This window comes from Anarrhichthys ocellatus, unplaced genomic scaffold, assembly GCF_004355925.1.
Source record: "Anarrhichthys ocellatus isolate YVR2014 unplaced genomic scaffold, GSC_Weel_1.0 scaffold80, whole genome shotgun sequence".
In the NCBI taxonomy this organism is placed as follows: Eukaryota; Metazoa; Chordata; class Actinopteri; order Perciformes; family Anarhichadidae; genus Anarrhichthys; species Anarrhichthys ocellatus.
In genome coordinates, this window is record NW_022280110.1 from 1,552,873 (window position 1) to 1,560,533 (window position 7,661).

Below are 7,661 nucleotides of genomic sequence, written 5' to 3' on the forward strand. Positions count from 1 at the left end.
ATGAAAATTAATTAAAGTGAGTCAGAAACAGACGGCTCACCTTCAAAGTAAAAGTTGCTCGTTTTCAAACGTTTTTGCTCCAGCGATCAATTAAAGTGAGCTAAATGAAATACATAAACACATATTATGAATAATTAACATACATGATTGTGATAAAATCATTTCTGCTACAGTCCCACAATTGAACGTGAATAAACTGCCAATGGGTGTAAACACTGAATTATTTGTACATAATGATTATATCATTTTATTTATGGAAATAAAGGCTTAAACTATTTGTGTGAATGTTTCAGGCTGTAGTGATGAGACGTGAGTCTGACTCTAATAACTTTACTCTGAGCTTTGACTTTATTGCTGGCTGTGTTGTCATGACTAACACCATGAAGCTATCACATGTGAAATCCTTCAAGTTTATTTCCTGTTTGCACTTTTATATTCTACATAAAATAAAAATAATGAATAATAATCATTTTGCAGGATTATCCTCTGGGCTGTGTATAGAGTGCTTCATCACGACTTTCCACCTCATAAAAGTCACTTTCAAGCATTCTTAAATGAACAGTGCCAACACAAACTTAAATAGTGTTTTCACATACAGCAGTCTCTAACAAGGTGCACATGTTTCTTCTCACAACAATGGTCTGTAATACAATACATTATAGCAGTGCATGGCGGGCCGTGTATTTCATACCTGGGCTTTCAGTACTGTCCTACTACAGTTGAACCACCTCCAACCTCATTATGACGCCAGCATGACGGGATGCTTCGTCATTAACAGGCAATGTATATTGTCAAAATCAATGTAATTAACACAATGACAAGAACAAACTCACAAGAATCAGTCACATATATTTATATGACAACAAAGCAGATAGAATAACATAAAACCCAAATAACACGATTCAACGGGCCTCTGCACAGTCCAGCAAAACTGCGGCGCTAAAACAGGCATTCAGCCACACACTCAAGGGCACGGTCCATTCAAATACTATTCACATCAGAGGGAACAAAGGTGAGACCTGTCCTCCCTCCGCCTTTAAACCAAAGAAGGTATCTCTGTCGTTTTTTATTCTCATGCTGTGGGATCAGTCGGTGTGTTTTCAGCATGAGGGCAGCAGGGTTAAAGCGGGTAGTCCTCACTTTGGGGGGGATCGGGCTCGTCTTCAATGTGGGCATGTTTCTAAACAGGGGATATGAGCCTACTAACAAAGAACTGGACTCATCGCGTATTATCAGAATTGTTTCAGACATGGAGACAAACATCAGCAATCTCTGTGAGTTGAAGCAACGGTTTACCTTTCTTCCAGTATACATGTTACTCTGTTTTATTTCGTTTTTATCGGGTTGAATGTCACATTTTCACTTCAAAGGAAGATGGTGAAATGGAAAGGAAGTTTGCTTCAGTTTGATTTGATCAGAGACGTTGTAAGAAAGGTAAGCGGAAGGATTCAAATGTAAATTCACTGTATACAACAAAAGGTATTTTATGCATAGCCTTTTGCATATAGTTTGCATGTTAGCAGACAGAAGTATGACACATTAAAAGAATATTAGTGTGTAGTAGGACACAAATGTTTTTGTTTGGAGAAAGAAAAATGCTCCCCTGGGGTGTTGAATATTAGGTTAAATTGCCTCTATGGGACTTTTCTTTTCTTGCAGTTTGCTGTCTATTAATGAGGTCAAATTTAAGTGCACAATTTATGAGTTTATAAATGGAATAATCCATTCTCTCCATTCTCTTGTCTATGTTATATTGATTATTGTGTTTTATGTATTTTTCCTGAAGTCTTTATTTAGTCTATTTTGTGTGCTGATATAATACACAGACAGAACTAATGGCTCCTACACTAATGCTTAACTTCCCTCTGGATGTCAATAAAATGTTATTTTTGTGTAGAATCAATGAAGAGAACACGAATCTCAAGAAAGATTTTGATTTTGAAAAACTATAGTGTACTATTTTCTACAAAAGGTGGCCATGCCTCTAGCTGATTTCACTGTGTCCCTGTCATCCTTTTGTCAAGTCAATGTACTCCAAGCTTTTGAGGAAAAGCAGAATAGCATGCAGAAAATGCTTGAAGAGGACAGAGGCAGACAGAAAAAAGCTGCAGAGGTCGAACAGCCATGAGTCAAAAAGCAGCCACAGCAACCAGAAGCAAAGATGCAAGACCAACAGAAGGCCCCCAAAGAGAAAAAGTCCAATAAACTGTTCCCAGACTCTGTTCTGTTCAAGACATGGGGAGAAAATCTGTCTGAGGACGACCAAAGAGAGGCGCAGGGTTTGTATGAGAAGTACGGATACAACGTTTTCCTCAGTGATCGCCTTCCTCTAGATCGAGCTCTCCCAGACACCAGGGATAAAAGGTAGGCTACAACTTATCATTGTCATTTATGCCAAACCTGCCATTCCACTTTGTACACAAAAGGTCTAGATTAATCTATGTTTGCTGATCATCCTTCACCTTCCAGTTGACATGGTTTGTCTTTAGACACAGCTCACTAATGGAAAGGTGGTGTGAGACATCCTTCTGCTTGTGAATGGGTGTCTTAAAAAGAGTTACCCAAAGGACCTGCCAAGCCTTGGAGTGGTGTTGATCTACCTGAATGAGGCCCTGTCAGTCATCAAAAGAGCTCTGCGCAGCATCATCGACCGCACCTCTAAAAACCTGCTGAAGGAAATAATATTGGTGGATGACAACAGCTCCTATGGTTGGTTGGCTGCAAATGATTCAGATTGTGCAGATTGTAAACATGAGCTGATCTAATGTTTGTATAGGCTAAAATAATTTGAGGAAGGTTGGCCTGAGGCAACTGCTGCTCATTTTGCATCAAGTTTTTAACCAAATATTTTTGGATGCTGTTCTAATCTGTGGTGTGTATTCTGTGTTACTTTGTGACTGGAATTTACATTTTGAAAGTATCTACTTCTTTCAGCAGTCTTGTAAATCCCACAGAATGCGGTTTGTCAAATGAATTTTTTTCATTTTGAGAAGTTTGCTTATTTGCTCTCTTATTTGCCAAGATTTTAATGAGAAGATTGAGACCACTGTTGCATCTGTATGGTAAAATATGAAACTACAGACAGCAGCTGTTTAGCTTATCTTAGCATGAAGACTTGACAAAGCTTAAAAAATATCTGCCCTCTAGCACGTCTGAAGTCCACCAATTAAAGCTGGACTGAGGAACTTTTGTGTCCCCTCTCTGGCTTTGACTGTAATTACCATATGACCATAGCAACGGAACAATAGCTGTCTGCATTGGATTCGGAAAATGAATGCTGTTTACAGGAAGGATTAAAGTAAAAATAAAATTAGCATGGGCACATAAACCCCAGTACGATGTAACCCAATGGCCCTGCATTTAGTCAATTCAAGGCTGTGGATGTGTGGCACTGGATTGCCATATATTGAATGTTGTTTCTCTTTTTTTTTTGTCCATCCTAACTTGCTTACAGGCAATGAGTGAAATAAAACATCAGAAACACCTTTCAGTACAATGAAACCATTACAACATCAATATTAAAAATGTAATTTAAATAGCTTACTGTAGTTTGTGAGCATGTGAGGCATGTCTATGATCAGAACTGTGACTCCCTCTCAAAATCTTCTCAAATCTGCTTTGCATTCTGGGTAATCAGTGTGCACACTGTCATCTCTGCCATGCCTGAACTTATTAGGAACTACATAACATATAGCCCACATTTTCCTCTCAATTCAGATGACTTGAAGGGGGACCTTGACGCGTACGTGAAGATGATCGAGCAGCAGAACCCGAGTCTCCGTTTTACAAGAGTGAAGCACAGTGAGCAGCGAGGCCTTGCGTATGCCAGGGTTTCTGGATGGAGGGCTGCTACTGCTGACGTGGTGGCCATCCTGGACGCACACATTGAAGTCCATGAGCTGTGGTAACAATGCGGCAAAAAATAAGGCAATCAGGTCTTGCACAAGGAAATTGCAGTGGTGGTAATAAGGGATAGGTGAGTTCTACTCAGACGCGCAACCGTCTAGTCATTTGTAGTGTATGGCAAGCTGATTTTTGAAAATGAGGTTAAGCAAAAAAATAAACCGCTTGACCTCTGCATCACTGTTGAAAATTTTCCAGTCTAAAACTCTCTCCACCTTTTAAGTGCTCTACCGATGTTGACTTGGGTTGGGTAAAAATCAAACTTAGGTTCACGGGTGATCAAACAATTAAAAACAAACATACTTTGTTTGTTCTGCATGTTTGGAAAGATAAATCTACATAAACCATGAAATAACAAAGGACTGTCCGGCTCTTGACAACACACACCACCTCGCATTCAAAAGTTACAGTCGTTTTGAGGAAAGAGACAGAGAAGTATTGAACCAGCGGTTTAACTGGTTGCTAAGTAAATGTCAGAAGGGTACAGTGATGTGAGAACCGCTTCTCTTCCATTCTCCTCATGCAGGGCTGAACCCTTGCTGACACAGATCAAAGGTGACTGAACGGTGGTGACGTCCCCAGTGTTCGACAAAGTCAACTTTGATGACCTCAAGGTTGATGAATACCTTCCAGCAGCACACGCCTTCGACTGGGCTTTATGGTGCATGTACGAGGGGTTTTCGGACGACTATTACAAACTCAGAGACGGCTCGTTGCCTGGAAAGTAAGTTAAAGTGAAATCAGTAAGTCTTGTTCCAATTTGTGTCAAACAAATATGACACCATGGTCTCATTAATCGTATCTTGGATGAGGCGTTCTTGATTATCTAAAAGCTTGACTTTTAATGCTAATACCAACTTGCAGCAAGAAAGAGTGCAGATCCTGGCTTCAGTACAATTACCCCTCTCACTCTGTGAAATGACTAGGAGTGTCATTTACAACCATCTTGTTCGCACAAAACGGGCCTGAAAAACCCATGGAAAAGTTATGATCTATAAAAACTAACTCGACGGGAGAATATGCACACATGTAGAGGACACATGCATACACACTTTATGGAAACGGGGGTAATTGGCGACGCAGTTGGCTTTGCTTGCTTGCCCACATTTTGTAAACTTTTAAGTAGCTCTTATTTACTCTTGCATTGACACAATTGACGATTCAGTTTTATTGTATGAGCTCTTACTTTGCTCATGCAGGTGTGGACATGTGGAGGCAGTATTGAAGTAGTTCCATGCTCCAAGATCGCTCACATCGAGAGGGCCCACAAGCCCTACATGCCTGACTCCCAGTCGGTCTATATTACAGGTATTGTGTGGAAAAGAGCATTGCTGGGATCACTTTGACTAATAGCATCTTACCTCAGGCTGCTTATAAAGGACATACACACTTTTACGCAACTTAGAAATGCAAGTTAATCCTTTTTTTCCTCCCTTTAATCTTTCCACTCAAGGACACCATATTATGTTCTATTTAAGCATAAAAGCTAGTGGTAATGTTTGGTACGTATTAAAACATAGGGCAACGCAAAAGAGAAGAGTTTAAGCATTGTTTGTTTTGCTGTTTAAATAAAGTTTTGTCTGCCTACTGAATTCCCTTCATGGCAGAAGTGGACATAAAACAATAAATGCTGTTAGTTAGATGCATCATTGCAATGATGAAATGTAACTTTAAGATTTTAGTTATCTAACAGTTGGCCAGTTATTACAAATGCTACATCTGAAAGCATTTTTATGCAATATGTTTGGGGCTGTTGGCTGAATCTCAGATTTGAAAATATAATGTAAATCTTTTTCTTAGTAACCTATCTGTACTTACTACTGTGCATTATCATCTGTTACAGAAGTAGCCTCTATGCAGAGAAAGTCAAACACAACTCATGCTAAAGGAAAAGTAAATAGGAATAAAGATCAATGACGGCATAACAGTGGATTAAGAAAACTATGAAAGTGCTCAGAAGAGTAAACAGCAGTACAGAGGTGCAGACTTCTACAAAGACGGCTTTGTGGATGACTGAGTTCCCAAAAGGTTTAAATCTACTGTACAATGTTTTTATTATTAAAGGTTTGTCTTGTTACTTATGTATCTTTGCATCCTGAAAAGTTAGGCAAGAGTCAACTTGTTTAGAGGTAAATTAACTATCTGTGTAAATACATTAGTTCATTACATTGAGTGTGAAAAATGATCTTGATGTGTTCTAAGACTACAATTACCCACAGCCTGAATTTCTTCTGGGGAGCCTTGTCTCCTCTAGTGTCTAGAAGAGGGATACCTATATTTGGGACTTAGTTGATGGATTTACATGGGGGTTGGTAGTCTTTTTATTTCCAGCACACCTCAGTGGAGACCAACAAAGCTTTGTTTTGTTGTGCTCAGACGAAGGCGTAAGTTTAAATATTTTGAAATATTGATCATTGTCCTTTTTGTATTATTTGGAAATAAAAATGATTTATAAAACTGGTTGTTTGAATTATTTTTCAAAAAAGGGAAGCTCTAGCCTGTCATGTCTAAAAGCTGCATAGGTGGCAAGACGTGGAAGACTCAACGTTCCCGCAGGATATCCAGAGTTTCCATGAGGATGACGAAGAAACGCTCATCAGACCAGAAGGAAGAATGAAGACAGGACCAGATGGAGAGCGTGTGGTGTTTCAGGCAACAAAGGGAGTGAGCCCTTCAGTAAGCTGCATTTAACATTTCATACTGTATGTTGACGAGTATATAAATGATCTGCCACTTGTCTTTGATGTCAGGACAGGATTCCTGTGTCTCCTGGAGAACATGAGAGTGGATATCAACCAACCGATCATCAACAGGAAGCTGCAGCACCACGACAGTCCACCTTTGAACAGCAAACCTTCTTCCAAACCCCATCAGAAGGGAGGGATCCCTACACCGCCAGCCCCACCGACACCTTTTCAGACCAGGACTCGTCCTGTGTCTCTTCCTGAGATCGATGTCAACCGGCCAAACATCTCAGGAAGCTGCAGTACCACAGCAGTCCGCTCAACGCACTTCTGCACCAAACCTGCTTCCAGACCCCAAACCAGTGCGTCATCACTCAGGAAAAGACGACAGCCCGAGTCAAGAGGACGAGGCTGTGTGTGCGTGCTCTGCACTACCTTCCTACACAGTTTGGTTTGGTGTTGAGTTCAATAAAGTGGACTAAATGTAACATGATCCAGTGTTGTGTGAGATCCTTCACTCTCAGTGATGTTGGGTTAACATGAAGCTTCTTAGATACTGAATCCACTGCAGGTGTCCCAGTATGTGTATTAGCTAAAATGTTTCACACAGGAAAATATATTCACATATTTGGTTCGGGGCCTTTTTGTAACAGATGATGTGAACCTGCCTACTCATACATATACAGGTGCCCACATAGTTACCCAATTCATAAACATACGAACAAACCAAAAAACTAAGCATACTAAACAACATAAATAATTAACAAATAACTAACAAAAGAAAAGGTTATCTCAATGTATCACAAAATCTAATATAAATAAGCAAACATCTATATTTATTAAACAATACAACTTGTGAATAAAATAACTTAATACTAACATAAAATAAATAGCTCCTACAGCCACAAAATGTCTCTTCTCCTTTGACCACAGTCTGAATACTTTTACTGGTATTGAAGGAAAAATCCGCCCTCACATGGACTGTTCAGGAACTATCAGGATCGAACTTTTCATTTCCTCAAATGTGTTTATTATTCCAGGATGTTTTTCAGAAACTACAGAAGAACAGGTACA

The 7,661-nt window shown here is 39.6% G+C and overlaps 1 pseudogene; it reads left to right on the forward strand.

Moving 5' to 3' along the window:
- Positions 1-1,105: 1,105 nt before the first annotated feature.
- Positions 1,106-7,050, forward strand: LOC116398239 (probable polypeptide N-acetylgalactosaminyltransferase 8; annotated as a pseudogene).
- The last annotated feature ends 611 nt before the right edge of the window (positions 7,051-7,661 follow it).